General features: G+C 40.3%; 1 protein-coding gene and 1 non-coding gene across 2 annotated transcripts in view; both read left to right on the forward strand.

Annotated features, from left to right (window-relative positions):
* Positions 1-26,279, forward strand: part of NEGR1 (neuronal growth regulator 1) — a 1,090,779-nt gene that overhangs the window by 197,975 nt on the left and 866,525 nt on the right. The gene's annotated exons all lie outside the window — the stretch shown is intronic.
* On the forward strand, positions 17,306-17,443 carry LOC114811627. Its single transcript, XR_003759323.1, has one exon. It is a non-coding gene; the product is annotated as a small nucleolar RNA SNORA7 (small nucleolar RNA).

Genomic DNA, 26,279 nt, shown 5'->3' on the forward strand with positions numbered 1-26,279 from the left:
GTCAAATCCTTCAAGATAATCTGAAAAACTAGTAGTTAATAGTGGCTCTTGATGGATTGTCTTGGTTTAAATCACAAATTTGCCTGATCCTCAGAGCAGGGGACAGTTCTAGAGAGGAGGGAGCCGGGACATTCCCTGAAGCTTCACAGAAGGGACTCAATCCAATTGCAGGCACTTGGTGCCGGGGGGGGGGGGGGGGGGGGCATTCTGTATCCAGGTGGGGCTGATTTCCAGAGCATGAACAGTCCACTGAGGTTGCACACATGTGGTTTCTCTGCTATGGATGGGGCCAGAGGGTCTCTATATCTGAAAGTGGCTGTGCATGCAAGAGCAAACTGCCCACTGGTGATTGGGATGGGGTTTCCTCCACTGTACTGAGAGTAGGAGCAACCTGAAGCTCCTCGGGAGGGGTTGTAGCGACCTAGGGCATTTCCCTCCATATCTCCTGGCCTTCAGAGGGATAGAGAGGAGGTGGAGGGGTTGTGTTAGTGAAGGAGGATGTGAATATGCTGTTCCTTCTGCTGAACTGGAAGCAGGCACAAACCAAAGCAGTTCTATCGCAGCTCCTCAGGGACGATGGTGGTCACTGGGGTATTTCTCTCCATATATTTTCCAGACCCCAGGGTTACTTCCCTTCTAGGGAACAGAGAGGCCACTCCCATAGGGGAAGAAGGGGCATAGTCTCTGGAGTGGCTGAGGAGTGGATTGTCTGCTGGGGATGCATAAGGGACATGGGTGCCAGGAGGGTATCGGATTGTGTTGTGACTGGCAGATATCAATCATAGGGGAAGTGGCGCCATGTTGATCCATAGTTCAATCCCTTCTACTAGGGATTGGTAGATGAGTTAAGATGTCCAGACACCTTCATAATCCAAACAAATGCCTCTTTAGCAAAATTGAACCCCGTCGCAGTCCCTACTTATCAACAAGGCATCCTTCCATGGCCTCCTAAAAATCCATTGTACTCTGCCAAAATGCATGGAAAAACATTATCTGGGCCCGATTATCTTGTATATACCCCAGTGCTTAATACAGTGTTAGGCACAGAGCAAGTGCTTAATAAATGCCAATGTTATTATTTCAGCACTAACTCATATAGCACTCACCATTGTAATTCACCAAAAAAGCAGTATTGTTTAAATGGAAATGCACAGGTGTTGTCAGTTTCATACTGAAATGAATTTCCAATTCCTTGCCTGTTTAAACATTTTGGGTTTTTTTGCATTCATATTCAATCTGTCCCCAGATCCTGTTGGTTCAATCTTCACAACATTGCTAAAATCTGCTCTTTCCTCTTCACCTAAAGTGCTACCATGTTAATCAAAGCTCTTATCCTATCCCTCCTTGATTACTGAATCAGCCTCCTTACTGACCCCTGTCTCTCCCCACTTCAGTCCATACTTCTGTCATCTTCCTGATGGTCTTTTCTACAGAATCATTCAGGCCATGTTTCCCCACTCTTTAAGAAGCTCCAGTAATTGCCCATCCACCTCTGCATCCATCAATAACATTTATGGAGCATTTACTGCATGCAGACCATTGTATTAAATGCTTGGCATAGTGTAGTACAACAAATACATTCCCTGCCCACAGTGAGCGTACGGTCTAGAAAGAGAACAAGAACTCCATACCACATGCTTTAAAACACTCAATGTTTTAAACGCCTTCTTCCCCATCTCCCAGATTTCATACTACAAATCAGCCCACACACCTTGCTTCTTTAATGCCAGTGTACTCAGTGTGCCTCACTCCATTTTACCTATCTAACCACTGACTCTAATGCCAACCTACTCAATGAACCTTGATCCCATCTACCTCGCTGCTTATGCACCACCCACACCCTGCCTCTGGCCTGGGACTCCCTCTATCTTTAAAGCCGACAGTCACTCTCCCTATTTTCAAAGCCTTATTAAAAGCACATCTCATCAAAGAGGCCTTCCCCAACTAAACCCTCAGTTCCTCTTCTACAGTTTTCTTCTGCAGTTGGATTTTCACCCTCCGTTCACTCCTCCTTCAGCCCCACATCACTTTTGAACAAATCTGTAATTTGGTTATATTAATTCCTGTCTCCCCCTCTTGAGTGTAAGCTAAATGTGGACAGGGAGTATGTCTACTAATTCTACTGCACTTTACCAAGTTCTTAGTACAGCACTCTGCACAGAGTAAGTCCTTGGTAAATACAGTTGATCGATTACTTAATTGTTTGCACTTCTACCTTTCCAGTATTGCTCAATTGGGTCTTCTGTGCCGTGTCTACTTTGACAAAAGTAACAATCATATAGTTCTGAATGAGGCAAAGTTGTACCTATTCATAATGATTCTCTCCTGTTTATATCACCTCTTTTGCACTTACATTGGCTGGGAATCTTGAATGTTATAGTTTCATCTGTAATGATGTGACATGATGGAGTAAAGTTCAAATCTACTTTTGGTAAAATCTGTGCAACTAGTCAAAAAGTAAAGGTGCTCAGGTTACCAAATACAGCAGTAACGCAGAGAACAATATTTGAGGACACAAGCATATCCATATCCACCTGGAATTATTCTGGAATAATTATGGAAAATATCACTGGGGATGATCCCATGTCATAGATCATAATGTAGGTACATAGATCATATCATTTTCATTAAAATTATGAATGGTGAAGATAAACCCTACCACAGCTGAAAACACATGACAATTCATATTATGAAAGCTTTTTTCTTTTTTTGCACATAATCTCCTAAACCAGAAAATCTAGGGTCAAGTAAACCTCAAAGTGTCCTGAGCCCCCCTACTCGTACCAACCAATACCTTCCTGGATCCGGGGGAGCGTTGGTGACATGTAGTTGAAGTCAAACCACACCTTTGATGACCTTTGGTTACAATGTTTTTTACTTAGTTTTACCAATGTGCAAGGGAGTGACACAAACATACATTCACTCACTCCACCACCCAAGGGTCCTATACCAGTCTGTGGTTAAAGGAGCCTATTCTGCCAATTCTTCTTTCTGCTTCCAAGTATTACTGACTTCTGCTGCTCTCAAGTGCTGTTCTCCTGCTTCTCCAACGTGCTTGTGTGCTACTGTCAGATTCCCTCTTTATCTGCCTTAGGCATTGCAGCTGTGGCTCTACATGCAGTCATTAATTGGTCCAGGCCCGGTACTGGGTAGAATAAGGAGAGAAGGTCACATCTCCCTCCATGGTCCACCCCCACAAGCCAGTAATCACCTGTCCCAGGTAGAGCCCATCAGTGCCTTCGCCAGTTTCAGCCTTGTTGTTCGCAGGATCACAAACAGTCACTGGTAAGGCAGCTTGTTGTGTGCTCACCACAAAAAGGAGGCTTATTCTGAACACTGTGGTAAATTTGGAATAGTTCTCCATACAGGCAGAATATATTTTGAACAGAAATCTGTAAACAATTACTGGATATGGAATTATTGTTCCTTGCTAGTCTTAAGTATTTTACCCAAAAAGATGGCATGTTGAGGCATCTTATTCCTGTTTCCTGAAAATATCAGTTAAATCTTTCATAGGATGCACTTCAGTGATTTTTGAGTGCTTACTAAACACATAGTAGTATACTAAAATCTGGGGAGGGTACAATATAATATAATTAGACCTGTTTCCTGCCAATAACTATCTTACAATCTAGAGAGGGCACTAGGACTGGAAAGGGGAGCCGATCACTGTGATAGAATGTTAATGCAAACTATTAGGTGATGGTAAATACATAGCTAATTATTTATGTTTGTGAAAATGAAATGGAAAATGGGAATTTAAAAAAAACTTTCTATGGTCATAAACAAGTATTGTAATTTATTAATGTCTGTTCTGACTCTTCTGTTGTGGACCAGAAGAAAGCTGCATTATAATGAAGTTATTTAAAAATAATAATCAGAGAATGAACCTGTCTAGCAATTCTACCCACCCATGAGTAATCTTAAATGATTGTGCAAGCTTCCCCTTTTGTAGTTACATTTGTCACCTTGGTTTCCCTAAAATACCATTTACTGGAAGTCTTTAAGAAAGCATATATCTCCTAGATGGATGGGGAATGAACTTTGCCCATTTTCCACGAAGAGGAGACATATTATTTCATATACCTGCAATGGCTATTTCTTTAAAATGGGATCTGTGGGGTGTTTGACACTGGATACAACTTTCTGCTTGTTCTAACATTTGGAAATTTCCCATTTTGCCAACACCATAAATGCATTATATTAAAAATGAGAATGGCTTGTGGAGAACTGTGGTTTATTGTTGTCTAGGCATAGAGGATGACAACACATTCCAATGATTTTTTAGCCCAATCCAGTTAAAAGCTGGTTGAGTTTAGATAGTTTATATTAGAACAAAGCACTAGAAAAATATTATTTTGGCAAGACCATCTAGAATTACGGATTCTTCCTAGAGAATGTGAAATGTTCTGTGGTCTGTAATTGTGTATATTCAGCAGTGGACTATGCGTCAGGGAAAAATCATTTACACATATTCTGAATGGTTAACAAAAGGTATGTATAAATGCAATGACTTTTTCCGGTAATAATAATAATTATGGTATTTAAGTGCTACTATATGTCAGGCACTATACTAAACACTGGGGTGGGTACAAGCAAATTGTGTTGGAACAGTCCCACCTGGGGCTCACAGTCTCAATCCTAATTTTGCCGATGAGGTAACTGAGGCACAGAGAAGTGAAGTGACTTGACCAAAGTCACACAGCAGGCAAGTGATGGAACTGGGATTAGAAGTGGTGACCTTCCGGCTCACAGGCCCATGCTGTAACCACTGTGTCATGCTGCTTCTACATAAACACTACATAAACACCCTCAATTTGAAAACCCTGGTGTAATGGAGTGGTAACAGTCAAGTAGTTGTCGGAGACTGATGGTCTGTTTGCTATGGAAATATGTATTTTTATTTAACTAATCTTAAAGAATCATTCAAATACAGGGCCATGTTTTGTGGAGGAAGCATTCCTAGACTGTAAAAGCAATTCTTCATACTTCTGCAGACTTGGACTTTTGCTCCAAGTTAGTCACCTCTGCCCGAGTCACATTCTTACACCTATTATCTGTCTGTGCTGGCTAGTTGAATGTCCTCCCACTAGGGGCTAGACCCATGCCACATTGTGATAAAAGGTGGGGGGTGGAGAGTGTGCGAAAATAGAGGCATTTAATAAATGCTTCATAACAAAGTGAAACCTATTACTCACTCTTGAGAGAAGCTGAGAGATTGTCAAGTTACTTCAAAGTATGTAATTGAATTTCTCCTGAGACCTTGAAGAAAAGCTAGGTTATTCCTAACTTGCACCCTGTTGCTCTCTCATTTATAGAAACTGTATCCGAATGGCTCACAGTCCGCATTATATTGCTACGTCCAATACAATATATATTGTATATTATATGTCCATCAGTCATGTGACTATTCATTTGAACCAATGCCTTTACTATATTGTATTCTCAAGAAAGATTTGTTGTTTTTATATGGATGGCTTTCAAGAGGAATTAATTTTTATCAGCAACTAGAAATTAAGATATATAAATACCCAATCCTTGAGTTTGCAATTCTATTTGGGCAGAGAATGTTATTCTTAATTTTGTACTACCAAATATGTAATAAATCACTGGTATTTGAGCCCGTACTCTGAGCAGAGAACTGTTCTAAGTGCTCAGAAAAGAATGACGTAACAATTTGTAGACATAAGGAGCTTACAGTCTGTAGGGGGAAACAGTAAAAAAGTTTGGAGAGAGGAGAAAATAGAATAATTCCATAATTATTGTGGGGCTGGAGTGAATTTCAAGGTGCTTCAGCCCAAGTTCATAGTCAACTACAGAGGAGACAGTGGAGAAATAGAGTTTAGTCCGGGAAGGCCTTGTCGAGAAGAGTTTAGTCCGGGAAGGCCTTGTCGAGAAGATGTGATTTTCACAGGGGTTTGAAAGTATAGAGAGTGGTGGACCGTCAGATATGAAAGGGTAGGGAGTTCCAGAGCCAGTGGAGAATGTAGGAAGGGATCAGTTATGAGATATAGATCTCCCTGACAGAAAGCTCACTGTGAGCAAGAAATGTGTCTAACAACTCTGTTATACTGTGGTCTCCCAAGCGCTTAGTACAGCATGCACACTGCGCTTGCTCAAAACTATGCTTGATTGCTCTAAGTACAGTGAGTAGACTGGTGAATGATGAGTGAAGTGTGCTGGTTGTAATAGAAGATGTGAGCTATGGCAGGAGGAAGAGCTTAATGAGTGCCTCAGATGTCAATGGTAAGGAGCTTTTGATTAATAGAGGGTGGACAGGAAGTTTGGGAGGCATGGGGAGATATGAACTGAATGGTTTTTCAGAAATGTTATCCAGGCAACAGAGGGAAGTGAGGACCGGAGAGGGAAGGATAGGATCCAGGGAAGTCTACGAGGAAGTTGATGCAGTAGTCAAGATGGGAAATGGGTGCTTGGATCAGCATAATAAAAATTTAGATGTAGAGAAAAGTTGGATTCTAAAGATGTTTTGAAGGTAGAACCAGTAAGACTTTGCAACAGATCAAATGTGTGGGTTGAATGAAAGAGATAAATCGAGTATTAATACTATGTTTATGGGCTTGTGAAATAGGGAGGATGGTGATACTGTCTACAGTGACGGGAAAGAGAGGGAGGACAGGGTTTAGGTAGGAAGGAGTTCCATTTGGGAATTCTAATTGGAGGTTTCAGTGGGGTATCCAAGAAGACATGTCCTGATGGCAGGATTAAGCATCCTGTAGAGAAAGAGAGAGGTTGGGGCTAGAGAGATAGATTTGGGCATGATCCCTGTAGAGATGGTATATGAAGCCTTGGGAGTGAATGAGTTCTCCCAGCGAGTGGGTGTAGATGAAAATAGAAGGGGACTCAGAACTGAACCTTGAAAGACTCCACTCTATGGGGGTGGAGGCAGATGAGAAGCTTGTGAAAGGGACTGAGAAGGAGCAGCAGAGACAGGAGGAGAACCAGAAAAGGACAGTGCCGGTGTAGCAAAGGTTATATTCTCTTTCCAGAATGAAGTGAGTGGTTCACATTGTCAAATAAATGTCAATATCATCTCATTGCCTTGTTTCAGTTTCAGAGAGGTTTTAATCATTGGACTGGTAACTTGATTAAGGGGAGCAGAGTGGTAATTTTTTGCACTTGGAATAAATCAATCGAAGTTATCAAGCACTTACTGTGCAGAGTATTGCACTAAGTGCTTAGGAGATTACACTGTAACAGAGTTGACATAAACATTTCCTGCCTACACTGAACTTACATTCTAGAGGGGGAGACAAATTAATGTAAATAAGTATGGGTGTGTACATAAGTGCTGTGGGGCTGAGTCCGGGTGAATAAAGGAGGCTCATTCAAATTCAAGGGCAACACAGAAGGGAGTGGGAGAAGGGAAAATGAGGTCTCAGTCAGAGAAGGCCTATTGGAGAAGATGTGCTTTTAATAAGGCTTTGAAGGTGGGGAGAGGAATCATCTGTCGCCTATGAAGAGGAAAGGTGTTCCAGATCAGAAGCAAGATGTGAGTGAGAGGTCAGTGGTGAGATAGATGAGACTGAGGTACAGTGAGTAGGTTGGCTTTAATGGAGTAAAGTGTGAAGACTGGACTGTAGTAGGAAATCAAGGAGGTAAGGTATGAGGGGACAAGGCGATTGAGTGCTTTAAATGTATGGTAAAGAGTTTCTGTTTGATTTGGAGGTGGATGGGCAACCACTGGAGGTTCTTGATAGGTTCTTGGGGATAGGGAATACATCGACCAAACTTTTTTGTAGAAAAATGATCTGGGCAGCAGAATGAAATAAGGGCTGAAATGCAGAGAGACCAGAAGAAGGGAGCTCAGCAAGGAGGCAGAAGCTCCTCAAGTAAGGTGAAGTAGGATGAAGGCTTTGATTTTTAGAAATTTGTTGATATAATTAGGCCTTCCAAAATTGACCCACATCAGGCATGCTTGTCTGGTGATACAATGCTGATCCCTGAAACAAACCACGCATGTCCTTCTCTGATATAGCAACAGTTTTTTGGCAGAAGAACCACTGATTTTTTTTAACTACTCTTGGTCTTTGTTCTGTTTTCATTCCTTGTGTTAGTTGTTTTTCTGCATTTCCTCTTGTTTTCACCAGAAAGTGGAAAAGAGCCTTTCCACCTTAATCCAAATCTTTACCAAGTCACTCTAAGCATCAGATTGAATAATTGTTTACCAAATGGGTGGGTGCATAGTGGTGACTTCCTTTCAACTGAGAACACAGACTGAACCCATTCTACCTAGCCTCTCTCTCGTGATAGTTGCCACTGAATGCAGGGAGAACCAGGTGAAAGTGGCGATGTTTCAGCATATACCAATGAGTAGTATTTACTGAGCACTCTCTGTGTTCAGAACATTGCACTAAGCACTTGGACTATCATCTGTACCACAAAAAAACTCAAGTGCTTGTTCTGCTGGTGGTGGACTATACCTCAACCATTACATACATCAATCAGTGATGCTTACTGAACACTTTTGTTTGCAGAGTACAGTACAAAACACTTGAGAAAGCAGCCAAGTCCAAGAATATATACACAAGTGCTATGGGGGTGAGTACCAAAGTTTAAGTTTTATGGAGTCTCAACCATTGGTATATGAGTGATGATAATTCAGATGGCAAGGGACTAGAAAATGTACATTTCTGTTGTTCTTTTACCAATCTTTAGGGGGAAAAAAGATCTTGCAATCCCAAACCCACAGTCTCCTATTAAATGTTTAATTGTGCCTTTTGAAATGTTGATCCCATTTCACACAAATACACAGGGTTCACAGCTGATTCTACTCATGTCACTGCTGGTGATAGTTTATCCAGATGAGTAGATTGAATGAATGATTGAATGAATATGACCGGCACATGCCTATTCCCCACTGTGGTCGTGTCCTTTACTGTGCTGGTAAACTCCTGCAGCCTCTCTTACTTGTTTTCATTATCACATCCCTCCTAAAATCTCTCCTAGAAAAGTCACTCTTTTCTTGACTGCCACATGTCGGGCTGGTTTGTTGGCTTCCGGTATTCCACAGCTGTCAACAGTCATGCCAGAATGGTTCCGGTTTTGCTTCATTATGTCTGTATGACATTTCTTGTTTATGGGCTCAATACTTTAGCTCGCCATTCAGCACCTGTCCGGGTACCCTGCTGGCATCTGTTTTGCCTTCCACATCCTGCCAGAAGAAGGTAGGCTATGACAGACATGACTTCACTGTGAGTAGATAACTGTAGCTCAGGACTTCAAGGAGTGGCTCCTTTAGAGCCAGAGCTTCATAAAGAATGTGAGAAAAGGCAGTAAAAGGGAAACCAGCACCAGGAGTTGCAATTCTTGGAACCAACAGCACAACAAAGGACAGATATTTTTGATATCAAGCATCCTTGTAGATGGTAAGTTCCTTGTTGGGCAGAGATCAAGTCTGCTAACTCTACTGTACTTTTTAAGAGCTTAGTACAGGACTCTGCCCATAGTAAGTACTTAATAGATATCACTGATTAACTAATATTTTGTATATGCAATATAGATGGATGTTAAATCTCATAATGGGCTTTTCAATGGAACACATGCTCATAAGTGAGTTTTTTCATGAGTAATTTCTTAAAATCATTTTCAGGTGGCAACTTGTGTGTGTAATTCAACAGCACAATATCATTGTATAACAGATTTTAGAAGATTATGCCAAGGACTAGGAAATCAATCAATAATATTTACTGTACACTTACTGTACTGAGTGCTTAGAAAAGGGCAATATTGCATGAGTTGGTAGATGTTTTCCCTGTAATGCTCATCCCCTGAGAGGGAAGATTTTAATCCATTTAAAAGAAATACCATTTTGGGTAGAACCACTTCACATGGGTTCTAAGCTGAAGTAAGAGTTACCACTTTCTAGCAATTGTTTTAGTTGGTCTGAAGAAGGTGAATATAAAGTGTATTCCTAGTAGTTTAAAGTCAAATGGCTTGAGGATGTTGTAGTGGACACACACGATGAATGTATTCACATATGGATCTATGATGTTTGCATAGTTAATGTTTTCCTATATAAATTCTTCTAGTGCTCTGGTACTGAAAAGATTAGATTCCCAATGCTGTTGTGCTTTCTCACTGAGGTATGTTAGAGGGTGGGAACAACCCTTTACCAAAGAATGCTTTTTACCAAAAGAAGTTGAGGGAAGCAGCTTGGCCTAGTGGAAAGAGCACAGCCTGAGAGTCAGAGAACCTAGGTTCTAATCTCACTCTGCCACTTGCCTGCTGTGTGACCTTGGGCAGGTCACTTAATTTACCTCTGTCTGAGTTTACTTAACTGACAAATAGGGACTCAATGCCTGTTCTCCCTCCTACTTAGACTGTGAGTCCCATGTGGGAGAGGGACTGTATCCAACTTATATTTGTACCCATCCCACTGCTGAGAATGATGCTTAACACATAGTAAGCACTCAACAAATAGCATTAAAAAAGGGCAAGCCTTCTGTGGAATGAAGGGGGTAGGAGGTGAGAGAGACAGGGAGACAGACTGAGAGGTTATAATTCAATCCTGGAGATGAAACTTAATTCACCTTCAGAAAGAATGGGCTATCAGCATGTTACCTGGGTGAATCCCAGTCAACTTGTTATTTCCTTGCTATTTATAACCACAAAACCCACTTACCCATTACTATAGGCCCAGGTCTTACTGTTTTAAAAAAATCTACTTATCAAATGATCATCTTAAATGTTTAATTATGAAGGCCAACATGAAAATTTAATGGAAAACTTCATATTGGGTGGTTAATATAATCTTTAATTACCATCTTGGAGAGCTGAATTTCCAGGACTTCTTCGGATTCCTATTTTGTCTGTTATGCTCTGGCATAACTTTCATATTTCACAAAATAACATTGCTTTATCAGCAGTTAATTTCATTATTTTTTAATCTGTGAAGCACATTTTCAAGAAGGCCCCTATCCCTTCCTGCAGAAATGCTAAAATGCTTTTTTTCTGATAAAAATAATACTTAATGCCACCTTAGTTTTTAGCTATCCCCTATTCTCTCATCTGATATTCACAACATAATATTGTAGATCCAGACTGTGTTCATTTGCTATTTATTTTTCCCCAATGAATTAAGATTGGAGTTAAATAGGAATATAAGATTAGAGTTGTCAAATTTTTGCAGTTTTTCATATATTCTGACCTTGTCATATTATTGCACATGATTTCAGTCTTAATAGAGTTATTGTCTGCACCTAATTAATCTTTTATAAGTTTTCTATTTTTCATTCATCAAAGGGCCCAGTTAACTGAAGCAATTCACCTCCTTTATACAAACCTGAAACATTTGATAGGAAAGTGATTTATTTAAAATACCAATCATCATTACTTCAAGAATAAATTGATTCCAAAAATCGGAATTAACTACATCATATGTTTAGTATTCACTATAGATTGATAATAGTCTTGCACCTTTTGTTTTATTTTCCCAACATCTGGCTTTATAATCCTTTCTTAGTATTTTTCATGTGACAACTATTTGTCTTCTACCTCACATTCTATTATTTAACTTGAATTCTTATTAAACTGTGGGTTATTTCTTAGCCTTATTTTTTTCAACTTATGGCCTTAAGCAACAAGTCTGGTGAACTGGCCGAAACTCTGGTAGCTGGTGATTTCCCTTCTGGACAATTTTTGGCAACTACTACATAATATTTCTAACTCTACCTTGAACCCCAATACCCCTGAAATTCTTTCTCTGCCATTGAGAATTACAAGTTGGAGTTAAAAACGAAAAGCAGCAGATATTAAGTAATGGGGAAATTCTCCGTGCCATTGGGAATAACAGGGTGAGAGAACAATCAATTGTGGTCAGTGTTATTGACAAGATGGAAGCATGATCCACCTCTGTTTTTTGTGTATGTAAATTCAACTTTTTCCTGCACTGTAGGGTTCTGCTTTCTTGTAAATTTCCTCCTCATCATTATACATCGTATAATTTACTCAAATTTTTATCACATATTTGAAAAGGAAAAGCATAAAGAATCAGCTAGTTAAATCTTTGTTTAATAACCATTTTGCTGAAGGTCCAAATCAGGTAGCTTTGCATTATCTCATTGAGCCCTGACTCCTCGTCTTATATCTTCTCCTTCCTCGGGCATCGCTACATGGTTTCGTCACTGGTCCCTAAGCTCAACATGTCTAAAATGAAATTCCTTATCTTCTCTCCCAAATCTGCTCATTCCCAGGACTTTCTTGTCTCTGTTCATGACACTCTCACTACCCTCCCAAGACTGTCAAGGTGAAACCTTGGCAGTATCAACGATTCTTCTCTCTTTCAACCCTAGTCTTGTCAAGCCTCCAAATCCTATTGGTTCTTTCTTTGTATCTCTGGAATCCCCCCCCCTTACTCTCCAACGAAACTTCTCCCATGCTGGTCCAAGCACTAGTCATATCCCAGTTTTACTACTGCATCTTCCTCCTTGCCTCCAGCCTCTCACATCTCCAATCCAAACTTCACTCTGCTGCCCAGATAATTTGTCTAAAAAAATGTTTTGTAGTCTCCTCATAATAATAATAACTGTGGTATTTGTTTAGTGCTTACTATGGGGTGGGCACTGTACTAAATGCTGGGCTGAATCAAGTAAATTGCATTGGACTAAGTCCTTGTCCCACATGGAACTCATAATCTTAATCCCATTTTACAGATGAACTAGTTGAGGCACAGAGAAGTTAAATGATTTGCCCAAGATCACACAGCAGACAAGTGGCAGAGCCAGGTTTGGAACCCAGGTCCTTATGTCTCCCAGGCCCATGTTCTATCCACTAGACCGTGCTGCTCCCGACTCATTAACTCATTCCATACTCATTAACCTCCAATGTATTACAATTCATCTCTGCATCAAACAGAAATTCCTGATCATTGGCTTTAAGGCACTCAATCTGCTCTCTTCCCAGTACTTATCTTCACTCCTTTCCCACTACAACCCAGCTTGCAACTCCTCTCAGGACTTACTGTACCTATTCCACTTCTTTCTCGCTGCTGGTCTCCTCTCTCCCCCTTTTCCCCGCCCTCACACCACATCCAGCGGAACTCTCTTCTCTCTATCTTCAAAGACCTCCTGAAACCACCACATCTTTTACAGGATTCTCGGGAAATCCTACAAGATCGTAAATTCCTTGTAGGCAGGCATCATGTCCACTGACTCTTTTATATTGTACTCTCCCAAGTGCTTGGTATGTTACTTGGCAATCAATCAATCTATCTTCAGATTTTAGGGCCCGATTGTGTATTAATGTATATTGTGTATTCATCTGTTATCCCATGCATACTTACACTAGTATAAGGAATGATTACTATTACATTTAACTTTCTCTGTACATTGAGCACTACTGCAATGTCCCATGGATATTAAGGGCTATTATAAACGTACGTTGTTCATAAGACATTAAGGTGGAACTAAAAATTGATTTCAGGGTAACTGAGGTCTTCAGTTAACACAGTACTTCGTGCATGGGAGAGTAAAGAACAACTGAATTAGCAGACACATTCCCTGCCTGCACACAGTAGGCCCTCAGTAAATAGAGTCTATAGATTTTATTGTTGCTCTCTGATTATTCCTGATGTTCTTAACATTTTGCCTTCTATTACCACTCAGTATGTGTGTATCACCTGACCACTTGATTACTCAGCTACTCCTCACTTTCATAGCACATGTGAACATGTCTATGCACTCTGTTTCCTCCCTACCTGTAATTTATTTTAGTGTCTGCCTCTCCCACTAGATTGTGAAGCTCCTGAGGACAGGAACTGTGTCTACTATCTATTGTTTTTCTCCAACTGTGTAGTACAGTACTATGCACACTGCAAGCACGCCATGAATAGTATTTTTTGATATATTGCATTAGTACTTAGTTTATTCCAGTTGGAGACCAGGGTAAGAGATGATTGGACATGATTGGGCAGTATTATTACTCATATAAGGAGATTTTATTCCCTTATTAAAGACATGACCATGAGAATAGTTTTGATGACCTACAAAAGGATCGTCTCCAACGAACTGGACAATTTGAAGTTAACGCTTTATCTCTTCAGTAATTCGAGGTCATAGATTTTTTTCATTACACTCTGAACTCATGGATGAGTTAATATTATGTAAGCTACTATGTCCTATGTGCAGAAATTCCCAACTCTTTGTTCATCACTGATATTTTATATTTATGAACCTTTGGTAAGGAAATGGGAAAATAATTTAAGGTGTTAATCCAGAGCCCCACCATTTTGATATTCTGCTCCTGTTTCTGAAAGAAAAAAAAATACTTTGCAACACATTCCTCCATATGGCACCTATTTGATTCCATCTTTGGATGTTTCCCTGTAGCCACAGGGTTTCTTTGCCACATTTTCTTTATTCTCCCTAAGATTTGGCTGCAGTTTTGATAGCAGGTGGCATTTGAGAATTGAAAATGTCTTGAGGCAAGACTGCACCACTCTGCTTACTTTCTGGCTTAAAGACTGTCAAAATGGCAGGTTACCATTTCTCAGAACATCCTGCTGACAGATAGCACAGGAGCATTCGTTTCCTGGGGACACATTCAGGCTCTGGGATTTTAAAAGCCGTGGGTAAGGACCATATGGGAATAGTGTGTTCGGCGATAAGGATGGGACACAGTTTCCCAAACTCCACTCTCTTGATTCACAAAGAAGCATCTGTGCCGGCACTGAGGGATTCTGTGCTAGAGGACAGCACAGAAATAACCCAAATGGCTACTTCCTGTTCATTTATTGTTTATACTGCTAGGTCACAATGGATTTCCTATCCCTTAGTGTTGCCAAAGTCAATAGCTGAGGAATAAAGGAAAGTTCTAGCACATTTTCTGGAACACGCTTCTAGCCTGACTGCTGGAGGAGTATGGACACAAAGACATCAGGAAGCAACTCCTGTTCTAATCGGTGAAAAATTCGAGAACGGGGCACCACAGAATGTGTATCTTAAAAAATGAAAATTGCCTGAGGTTTCTTGGGTCATTCCTGGAATAGGCTCAACTCCAAAAACTTCATTGTTTCCATCTTATTTTAAAGTTATGTCATTTTGTAAAGCCATTCAGCAATAAAAGATAAAGAAACAAAGGGATGGATTAATTTAACAGGTCTTGTTGCAGACAATGCCATAGCTTTCTTTTGAACTAAAAGTTCATACATACTACTTAAATTTTCACACCAGCAGTAATGAACGTGGCTTCATATACCATGGAGATTCCATTTATCATAGTTGTGAAATGAATTATTCTTTAATGCCATTCATTAAAATATATTTCAATTAATATTTCCCTTATTAAGATCAGTGATAATATTTTATTGAGAACAGCTTGGGCTGTGAAAAGTGGAAGATTTATCAGTGGTAGGCAAATGATAACTCAATAAATACATTATTTAGGCCCAACAATTGTAGAAACAATTCAACTTAAGGATGTTGATATATAGTGGGTCCTACTCCAGGCATCCCCACTTTTGTTTTTTGTGTGATCTTGGGTAAATTAGTTAACTTCTCTGTCACTCATTTGTCTCATCTTTAAATGGGGATTTGGGAGATGTTCTCCTTCCTCCTTAGACTTTGAGCCCTGAGTGGGACAGAGACTTTGACCAAATTTTCTTGTATAATAATAATTATGGTATTTGTTAAGCGCTTATTATGTGCCAGGCACTGTACTAAGCACCGGGGTGAATAAAAACACATCGGGTTGGACACAGTCCCATTCCCACATGGAGCTCACAGTCTCAATCCCATTTTAAAGATGAGGTAACTAAGGCACAGAGAAGCAAAGTGACTTGCCCAAGGTCACCCAGCAGACAAGTGGTGGAGCTGGGATTAGAACCCATGACCTTCTGACTCCCAGGCCCATGCTCTATCCACTACACCATGCTGCTTGGTACTTAGAGGCACTCTTTTTTTTTTTTTTCAGCGGTACATTTAAGTGGAATTTAAGTTCTTATTACAGTGTATAGTGCTTAGTAAAATGCTCAGTACATTTTGGTGGTATTTAAGGGCTTAGCACAGTGCGTGTCAGGCACTGTACTAAGCGCTGGGGTAGATGCACGGTAATCAGGTTGGACACAGACCCTAACCCTCATGGGCCTCACAGTCTTAATCCCCATTTTACAGATAACTGAGGCACAGAGAAGTGAAGTGACTTGGCCAAGGTCACACAAGACATGTGAACCCAGGTCCTTCTGACTTCAGGTCTGTGCTCTACCCACTAGACCACACTACTTTTCAACCTTAACAAATGCCACTATTAAGTAGTGATCTGTCCTCAAAATTATGTCTATATGCTTACCAAATAGTTTATTTATATTCAGATTCTTTCATTTAGGAACAAAAATTGGTAAATATCTGTTATCTGTTTATGTGTGGTCTGAAGAACTTTGTGTATGATTAAATTCCCTTCATATTCAAAATCCATTTCTAAGTTTTTATGTTAATGAAAAATAGTTTTCTAACTTGAAAATGGTTCCAGAGAACTAAGGCACAGAAATTTTGGTGGTGGGGTTTCTAAGAACCAAGTCTCAAGAAGTAGGAAGAAGCAGGGTTAAGTGACTTTTGAGCTGTGGATTTTATCACCCAGGCACCTATCACAAGACAAATGGCCATTTTATCACTACACATAGGATTCCACATCATTGATATGAACCTAAAGACTGGGTAAGTTATTGAAACGGAAAGAAGTACAATAACCTTGTCCTCCCCAATTCAATCAAGCCTCTTGCCTCTTTAGTCTCTCCTTCTAACTTATTGGGTCACCTTTGAAAATAAACAGATAACTTTATTTCCTTCCACAAGGGAATTGTTGTTGTGGTTGTTTGTTTTGGGTTTTTGGTTTTTTTGGTTGTTTTGGTTTCCTTATGGCATTTGTTAAGTGCTTACTATGTAATAATAATAAGGGTGGTATTTGTTAAGCACTTACTATGTGTAAAGCACTATTCTAAGTGCTGGGGGGGATAAAAGGTAATCAGGTTGCCCCACATGGGGCTCACAGTTTTAATCCCCCTTCTACAGTTGAGGGAACTGAGACTCAGAGAAGTGAAGTGACTTGCCTAAAGTCACACAGCTGGCGGAGCTGAGATTAGAACCCACGAACTCTAACTCCCAAGCCCGGGCTCTTTCCACTGAGTCACGCTGTATTTGTCAGGCACCATACTGTGCTTTGGGGTAGATACAAGTTAATCGGGTTGGACACAGTCCATGTTCCATATGGAGCTCACAGTCTTAATCCCCATTGTATAATGAGGTAACTGAGGCACAAAGAAGTTAAAAGGCTTTCTTGTCCTAGGTCATACTGACCCCTCTCAGGGTAGCACCTCGAGAGTTTCCAGTAGTCTACCAGTCTCGGCTATGGGAGGGAGAGTCAAGCAGAGGCCTGTCCATTCCATTCCTAGCTTGGGCAGTGGCTAGTGAGTGGAAGACAATCTGCTACAAGTCAAAATTCACCTGTGCTAGGCAGCAGCGGCACAGGAGAGAATCAAGGATGGAGACTTAAATTTACAGCATGGAAAGAGGCAATGGTAAACTACTTTTGTATTTTTCCAAGAAAACTCTTCAAATCCACTACCAGAACGATTGCAGATGGAGAGCAGGGCGTTCTGAGAGAGAGGAGTCCATGGTGTCACTATGGGTCGGATACAACTCGAGGGCATAAAACAAGACAAGGTTAGATGGAAGACAAGTGGTGGGTGGGGGGATGTGATTTAAAACTCAGGTCCTCTGACTCCCAAGCCCATTCTCTTTCCACTAGGTCATTTGACAGTTGCCATGTTATCCTCAGTAGACACAGTTATCTTCTTCACCCACATTGAGCAGCTGAATTCAAGATTTCTGCTGAGCCCATCTACCACCCAAGGTGCCTTAGATAATCATTTGGGAAGAAACTCTCACGATTGGTGGCATTGAGCCAGGAGGCTAGAGAAGCAGCTTGGCTTAGTGGATGGAAAGCCTGGGCCTGGGAGTCATAAGGACCTGGGTTCTAATCTCAGCTCTGCCATTTGTGTGTTGGCAACCTACTCAACTTCTCTGTGCTTGTAACTTCATCTGTAAAATGGGGATTCATACTTTGAGCCTCAAGCAGCATGACTTAGTGGCAAGAGCACGGACTTCAGTGTCCGAGGACGTGGGTTCTAATACCGCCTCCGCCACTTGTCTGTTGTGTGACCTTGGGCAAGCTACTTCACTTCTCTGGGCCTCAGGTACCTTATCTGTAAAATGGGGATGAAGACTCTGAGACCCACGTGGGACAACCTCAGAGTTGTCAGAGCACTCAGAAAAGTGCTTGGTACATTCATTCAGTCATTCAATCGTATTTATTAATAATAATGATAATAATGGTATTTCTTAAGCACTTACTATGTGCAAAGAGCTCTTTTAAGCACTGGGGGGATACAAGGTGATCAGGTTGTCCCACATGGGGCTCACAGTCTTCATCCCCATTTTACAAATGAGGGAACTGAGGCACAGAGAAGTTAAGTGACTTGCCCAAAGTCATACAGCTGACAAGTGGCAGAGGCGGGATTAGAACCCATAACCTCTGACTCCCAAGCCTGCACTCTTTCCACTGAGCCACACTGCTTCGCTTACTCTGTGCAGAGCACTGTACTAAGCACTTGGAATGTACAGTTTGAATAATAAGTGCTTAACAAATGCCATAATTATTTATTATTATCTATGTGGGACAAGAACCATGTCCAGCCTGGTTAGCTTGTATCTACCCCAGCACTTAGTACTGTGGCTGGCACATAGTAAGCACTTAAGAAATACTATTTAAAAAAAAGTCATTTCAGTATGCATGCTCAGTTCCCCACCACGGTGAGGTTTAGGTTGGAAATCGAGTTCATTATTTTACATTAAATATGTAGGGGAAATGCACATTATAGAAAATTGAGCATACCTCACAGTAAATAAATTTAATAGTTGTATGAAATGAAAAGTTGAGGAAGGCCCATAAGGTCCATTTTCCAATGTGCAACACAAAATAAGAATTTTAATATATATAGTACTGGTGGTTGTGATTTTCTGAAAAATCTCAGCAAGTACTGTTTATGCCCATGTAAATTTTTTAGCTAAAGAAGAACCCTTGACACTTAAACATCTTTCAATTGATCAAAGGTATTTATTGAGCACTTGCAGTGTGCATTGCACTCTACTGAGCACTTGGGAGAATACAATACAATAGATTGGGTTGACACATTCCCTGCCCACACCCAGATTTGACTCTTGCATTACCACTGTTATTATTGTCATCGTCGTATTTGTTGGGCAATTACTATGTATCAAGCACTGTTCTAATTGTTGTGGGGTGATACAAATTAAGCTTCTGGGACACCGTCCTTGTTCCGCCTGGGGCTCACAGTCTAAGAAGAAAGGAGAACATGTACTGAATCCCCATTTGGCAGATGAGGAAACTCAGGCACAGAGAAGTTGTGACTTTCCCAATAGACACCTGGAAAAACTGGGATTAGACCAAATCCTCCCAGGCCTGTGCTCTTTCCACTAGGCACGCTACTTCTCTTGCGTGTAAAATAACCTTAGTTTTTCCAGGGTAAATGTTTGCTAAGAAATTGAATGCTGTATAACCCACACTCATTAGAAAATTGTGGTCAGACATAATTAAAGAGAATTGATTCACCGTTGGATGGCCGAAAAGTGTTTTTAGTTTTCCATGATTTCATTTCAATTTCTCAAATACTCATTGTTTATGAAATTATAATTCAGCTTTAAGCAAGGAAAAAGTTTGGAAATTGCTTTCCTGCAAACATAGTGATTACTGACCATGGTTACCATATTAAATGAGAATCACAAGAAAATGAAAAAGCTGTAGTTTGTACTTTTTTCACTCTCAGAGCTCTCAAATGCTTTGTTTTTGTGTTAGATTTCTCAAATTATCATAATTCCTTCAACGGGTAGGCACTTCCTATTTGTAATTCAAAGAAAGATTTACAAATGTTGGAAGTGAGATATGAGAAATCTAGGGCAAAAGTAACTTCGCAATTGTGTGCATTTCATGGACATTTGCATACACACATATGCTCTCATTGTTGATGGGAAGTATGTGTAAATTCTCTCACAGTGAGCTGAAAATTAACCTCCCAGTGTTTTACAATTGTATTAACTATGCATGTTTTACCCAACTCTAGAAACTCTAAGTGCTGGTATTAATCTGTGTAGTTTTAATAATAATTTTCCCACCAGGATCAGTGAGAGTGATAAAGTAATGAATTTCCTCAATATTTCATTATGAACCTTTTATTATTTGAAATAGAATGCTATTTGTTGATGTGGAAGGGAATTTTTTAACACCAAAATATATCCTGAGTCTTCCTGCCACTGGGAGACCGAATGGGTGTCAAACATTCAAGTTCACCAGTGAAGGAGTTTCTCAGGATTTCTGCCCTCTGATGAATGCTTCTTTGCTCTATGCTCAGTTGCAGACAAAGGAGGTGCTGAGACCCCAGATAATCTACAATCTACCAAATCTGTCACAGCCCCTGCCAGACCAAACTAATAATGGGTCAGTCTAACCCGAGGCCAGTCATCTACCACCAATAGATTTTATCTTTCCTATTAAGCTCCATCGTTGGGGAGATAAGGAGGTATAACTACATACTTTAAAGTTTCTGATTTTTACTAAACAAAGAGTAGCTGTGAAGATACTGAGGCAATTAGGTGGGGAATCGGGGCAGAACTGCAGCTTGGAAGCAAGGAAATTAGAGATGATTGAAAAGTTAATAAAAATAATTCTTCAGTAGACTGTGAGCTTCTTATGGGCAGGGATCACACCTACCAAATCTATTGTAGTTTAGTCTCCCAAGCATTTAGTACAGTGCTCAATACAGTCCACACTGATTGATTCAAGAACATTTTCCATCAGCAGGATACATAATATCCTAATGCAAAGAGCACAGACTTCGAGGCACATCTGGATAATAATCTTGGCTCCTCCACTTGCCTGCTGTGTGACCTTGAGCAAGTCAGTTCCTTTATCTGTAGAGTGGGAATTAAATATCTGTGTTAATTCACTCAAAGTGAGGCCTGTGTAATGCATTGGTTGTCCAATCTGATTATTCTGTATTTACCCCAAGGTTTAGCACATAGTAATCATTTAACAAATGCAAGTATTATTACTGTTAATATTAATCAACTACTTCAAGTGGCATTACTACAAGAGTAAGACATGAGGCCACCATGTTACTCCCAGACGTGGGGCTTGGATGGATAGAAATAGAGAGGTGTGGTTGAAGGCAAGTGATTTCTATGAAGAGCTCCTCCACTTTTTCTTTTTTATTTGGATACAGTCATGAGCCAAAAAGTCTAAACGTGTAGGTGGTAGGGACTCTGAAGCTTTTAGTCTTTCCTGCCTGATGTAGGACTCGTGGTTACTTTAGTCCAGCCAGCTCAGATTAGATGCTTAGAATTAGGTTATATCTTTGAACCACCACCTCTTTCTATCAACTCTTGTCGAAAGGACTCTTCCTTTGAAAAGTAAATTTCAAATAAAACTGATGAAATAATGGCGTACATTGTGACTTTTTGCTTTATGTCTTAGAGGTTGTGCTTTAATATTTAACATTATTTTAATTTTTAATATTTCCACTCCTTTTATATAAGCTTGTTATTCTAGACCTGCCACTGTGATGTTAAAGAATTTGTCTAGACAATCCAGTAATTTAATTATTCCAAAGTTCTTAAGCTAAGTTAAAATATGCACCCTTATAGGACAAGGTCAGGAGTTGAAAGATGTCAGGAATGACAGTGTAATCCTATCCAAAATGGTCATCTATTACCTAGAAAAATGCACTGAAGCAATTATTCATCCAAAAAACAGAAATTAACATTTAGAATCTAAGCACAATTAGATTTGAGAAAAACCACCCTCAAACCAAATAAGCTAAGATACGCTCTGTAACAGTAGACAGACCATATATTTTGCTGTACGGACAGTCATTGATTTTTGTGAGTGTTCTAACCAATTTGTTCTTGGAAAGTGGTCTGTCCTGGACCAACTGGTCAGCATATCTTGCCCATACAATCAGATGATGCTCTTTTCACTTCTGGAAGCAACATAATTCATTTTCATTTGTGCCATGCAGTAATAGTAGTAATAATAATAATAATGTTATTTGTTAAGCACTCATCCACCAAATACTGTACTAAGCACTGAGTAGACATAAGATAATCTGGTCTGATCCAGTCCCTGACCCACATGGGACTCACAGTCTAAGTAGCAGGGAAAGAGTATTACATTCCAATTTTACAGTTGAGGAAACTGAGGCACAGAGAAATTGAGAGCCTTGCCCAAGGTCATGTAGCAGGTTGGAGCTGGATTAGACCACAGGTCCTCGGGAACACAGACCTGTGCTTCTTCCACTAGGTCATGATGCTTTCCAGATGCCTGAAGCGTATTATCCATATATTAATCACTTGCACAAATATTTTGATGATGCTCATATCCAGTTAAGCTGGAAAGGTTTTTATTAGTTAAGAGCTTGTTTTTATTGTAGCTTCCAGATCCCTTGATGTGTCCTCGTGATCATCATCATCATCGTCATCCTAGCTTGTATTCAATGAGCCCCTACTGAGTGTTAAGCACTAGAATAAGCACTTAGGAGAGGGATGGTGGTAACATAGAGTCTCCCATTGAGAACAGTGGATAAACTTCAGGATTTGCTAGAATATAACACAAAAAAAGCTACATGGTCTAGTAGAAAGATAATCCTACTGGGAGTCAGGAACGAGTGCTCTTACTGAGGCTCTATCACTTACCTGCTTTGTGTAAACTTGGGTAACTCAAATTATCTGGGCTTCCTTTTCATCTGTAAAATGGGGGTTCAATACTTGTTCTCTCTCTCCATTAGTCTGTGAACGCCATCCAGGACAGGGAATATGTCTGCCCTAATCATCTTGAATCTCTCCCAGCACTTAGTACTGTGCTTAGCATGTAGTATAGTTCGTGCTTAACAAATACCACAGAATTTTTCTTGTGAGCCTCATATGGGACAACCTGATTACCCTGTATACCCCAGTGCTTAGAACAGTGTTCTGCACACAGTAAGCACTTAACAAATACCAACATCATCATCATCATCATTATTATTATTATTATTATCAAGAGCAGAAATAAGACACATGATCACTGCCATAGGAATTTAACTTCAAGCATTATGACAAACCACAACAAGCTGGCCCTGTTGTACAGACTTTAAGCTCCCTGTGGGTAAGGAATGTGTCTACCAGTTCTGTTTTTGTTATACTCTCCCAAGCACTTAGTGCCATGTGTCCCCAATCCTCAAGAAACTCCAGTGGTTTCCCATCCACCTCTACAGCGTGGCTCAGTGGAAAGAGCACGGGCTTTGGAGTCAGAGGTCATGGGTTCAAATCCCGGCTCTGCCACTTGTCAGCTGTGTGACTGTGGGCAAGTCACTTAACCTCTCTGTGCCTCAGTTACCTCATCTGTAAAATGGGGATTTAGACTGTGAGCCCCACGTGGGACAACCTGATTCCCCTGTGTCTACCCCAGCGCTTAGAACAGTGCTCTGCACATAGTAAGTGCTTAACAAATACTAACTATTACATCAAACAAGAATTCCTCACCATTGGCTTTAAAGCACTCAATCACCTTGCCCCCTCCTACCTCACCTTGCTACTCTCCTACTACAACCCAGCCTGCAGACTTCGTTCCTCTAATGATAACCTTCTCACTGTACCTCAATCTCGTCCATCTCGCTGTCAAACTCTTGCCCACATTCTAACTGTCCTGGAATGCCCTTCCTCCTTATATGAGAAAGATAATTGCTCTCTCCCACTTCAAAACCTTATAGAAGGCCCATCTCCTCCAAGATGATAATAATGTTGGTATTTGGTATTGTTAAGTGCTTACTATGTGCAGAGCACTGTTCTAAGCACTGGGGTAGATACAGGGTAATCAGGTTGTCCCACGTGAGGCTCACAGTTAATCCCCATTTTACAGATGAGGTAATTGAGGCCCAGAGAAGTGAAGTGACTTGCCCACAGTCATACAGCTGACAAGTGGCAGAGCCAGGATTCTAACCCAGAACCTATGCCTCCCAAGCCTGGGCTCTTTCTACTGAGCCACGCTGCTCCCTGACTAAGCCCTCATTTCCTCCTCTCCCACTCCCTTCTGTATCACCCTAATTTGCTCTCTTCATTCATCCTCCCTCCCATTCCCACAGCAAATATGTATATATGTGTAATTTATTTGTTTATTCATTTCTTTATATTAATGTCTGTCTCCCCCTCAGGACTGTGAGCTTGTTGTGGGCAGAAAATGTGTCTGTTGTACTCTCCCATGTGTTTAGTAATAATATTAATCATAATAATGGTACGTGTTAAGTGCTTACTATGTAACAAGCACTATTCTCGTACAGTACTTGGCACACAGTAAGTGCTCAATAAATATGATTGAATGAATACGCAGTGCTCTGTTCACAGTAAGTGCTCAATATATATGACTGACAGATACAGCCCTGATTCACTGTGTTGATGTGGAGAGAATCATACCCCATATGAACTCAGTACTTTCAGTGCCCAGTAGACTACCTGGAACATAGCAAGTGCCTAAGTAATTTTTTTTTTTTTTAAAAAAGGATCACGTGTGGTATCTTCAACTCTGACTCAAACTACTTAATGGCATAGAGGAGTGTAAGGATCTTGGTGAATTCCTCGGGATAGGAGTATTTGTTTAGCAATTTCCATAGTTTGATCTTTAGTTGACAAGTAGTTTTGTAAGGTAATTGAATACGATGCTGAGCTCTTGGTGGTGTTCTCTGAACTCTTCCTAAATCTGTGAGGCTGGAAAGATCATATCAGCTTGTGTTGTATTTTGATTTACAGCCACATTGCTATTCTGGTAGTGCAGTTAACTCTTCACTGGCAGTCTTACTGTCATCTTCTTGCAGGCATTGGGATCTGAGCAAAACAATTCAGTTGTTCAGTGGTAGATTTTTGTGGGTTGTAACAGGCAATTTTATACAAAATACAAATATTCTGGAGCAAAAAAAAAAAGTAGATGTTTCTTATGAGCAAAATGGAATATTTCTGATGGCTCCCTTTGAATTGCATATAATACGTTAAAAAGGAAAGGGTCACTGGAACTTATATAAAGAGAAAAGTGTAAACACTCCAGTCTTGAAACCTTTTCTCTGAGTACGTGCCAACATCGTGGTGCAGTTTTGTGTATTCTTCACTTTTCCAGAAGCAGCATGTTTGGATGCTGTGGTTAAAAAAAAATCATTATCAGGGCTAGATTAATACATTTGGTATTTGCAATCTGCATCTTTTCTTTGTGTGATACTTCAGTATAGTTGTATCCATCAAAGGATAGTAAAATCCTTTAGCCCAAATAATCAGTGATCTCCTCTTCAACTGAAACTTTACCATCTTCTGTGCTCTTTCCACCTTTTTATTTACTGCACTCACTATCCCAGCAGGAATGAGAACATGCAAATGCTATAATCAAGTCTTTCACACAGGTTCTTCAGCCCAACATCTTTGTGACTGGACCAAGGTGTTTCTATTGCCTGTGACCACAAACTCCATCATTCCTTAGTTGGCTATGCAGACATCCTGGTCTAGCTGAATGGTCCTAGTTTCAAAATCTGCCCTAGTTGATAGAGCAGACAAACATTCCAGAATATCAACTGTTGATGATGATAATCATCATATTAATTAAGTGGTGATTGTGGGCCAAGAACTGGGGTAGATATCATCCAATAATAATAATAATGTTGGTATTTGTTAAGCGCTTACTATGTGCCGAGCACTGTTCTAAGCGCTGGGGGAGATACAGGGGAATGAGGTTTTCCCACGTGGGGCTCACAGTCTTAATCCCCATTTTACAGACGAGGCAACTGAGGCACCGAGAAGTCAAGTGACTTGCCCAAAGTCACACAGCTGACAAGTGGCCGAGGCGGGATAGACCAAAAATCGTCCCTCTCTCAGTAGGAAAGGGAGGGAGGGAGAATGGATATTTATTCCCCAGTATACAGATGAAGAAACTGAGCATCAGAAAAATCAAGTAACTCACCCAAGCTCACTAGGCAGTATTCTCCCAAGCACTTAGCACAGTGCTTTGCACATAGTAAGCAATCAAAAAATATGATTGAATAAATGAAGTCATAGAAAAAGGACTAAAACATAGGTCCCTTGATTCCCAGTTCAAAGAGCATATGATGCTGGTGTGAATTATTATTATAATTATTGTTACTGTTTATTAAGTGCTTTACTATGTGCCAGGCACTGCTGTAAGTC

The sequence above is a fragment of the Ornithorhynchus anatinus genome, chromosome 4 (genome assembly GCF_004115215.2).
Source record: "Ornithorhynchus anatinus isolate Pmale09 chromosome 4, mOrnAna1.pri.v4, whole genome shotgun sequence".
In the NCBI taxonomy this organism is placed as follows: Eukaryota; Metazoa; Chordata; class Mammalia; order Monotremata; family Ornithorhynchidae; genus Ornithorhynchus; species Ornithorhynchus anatinus.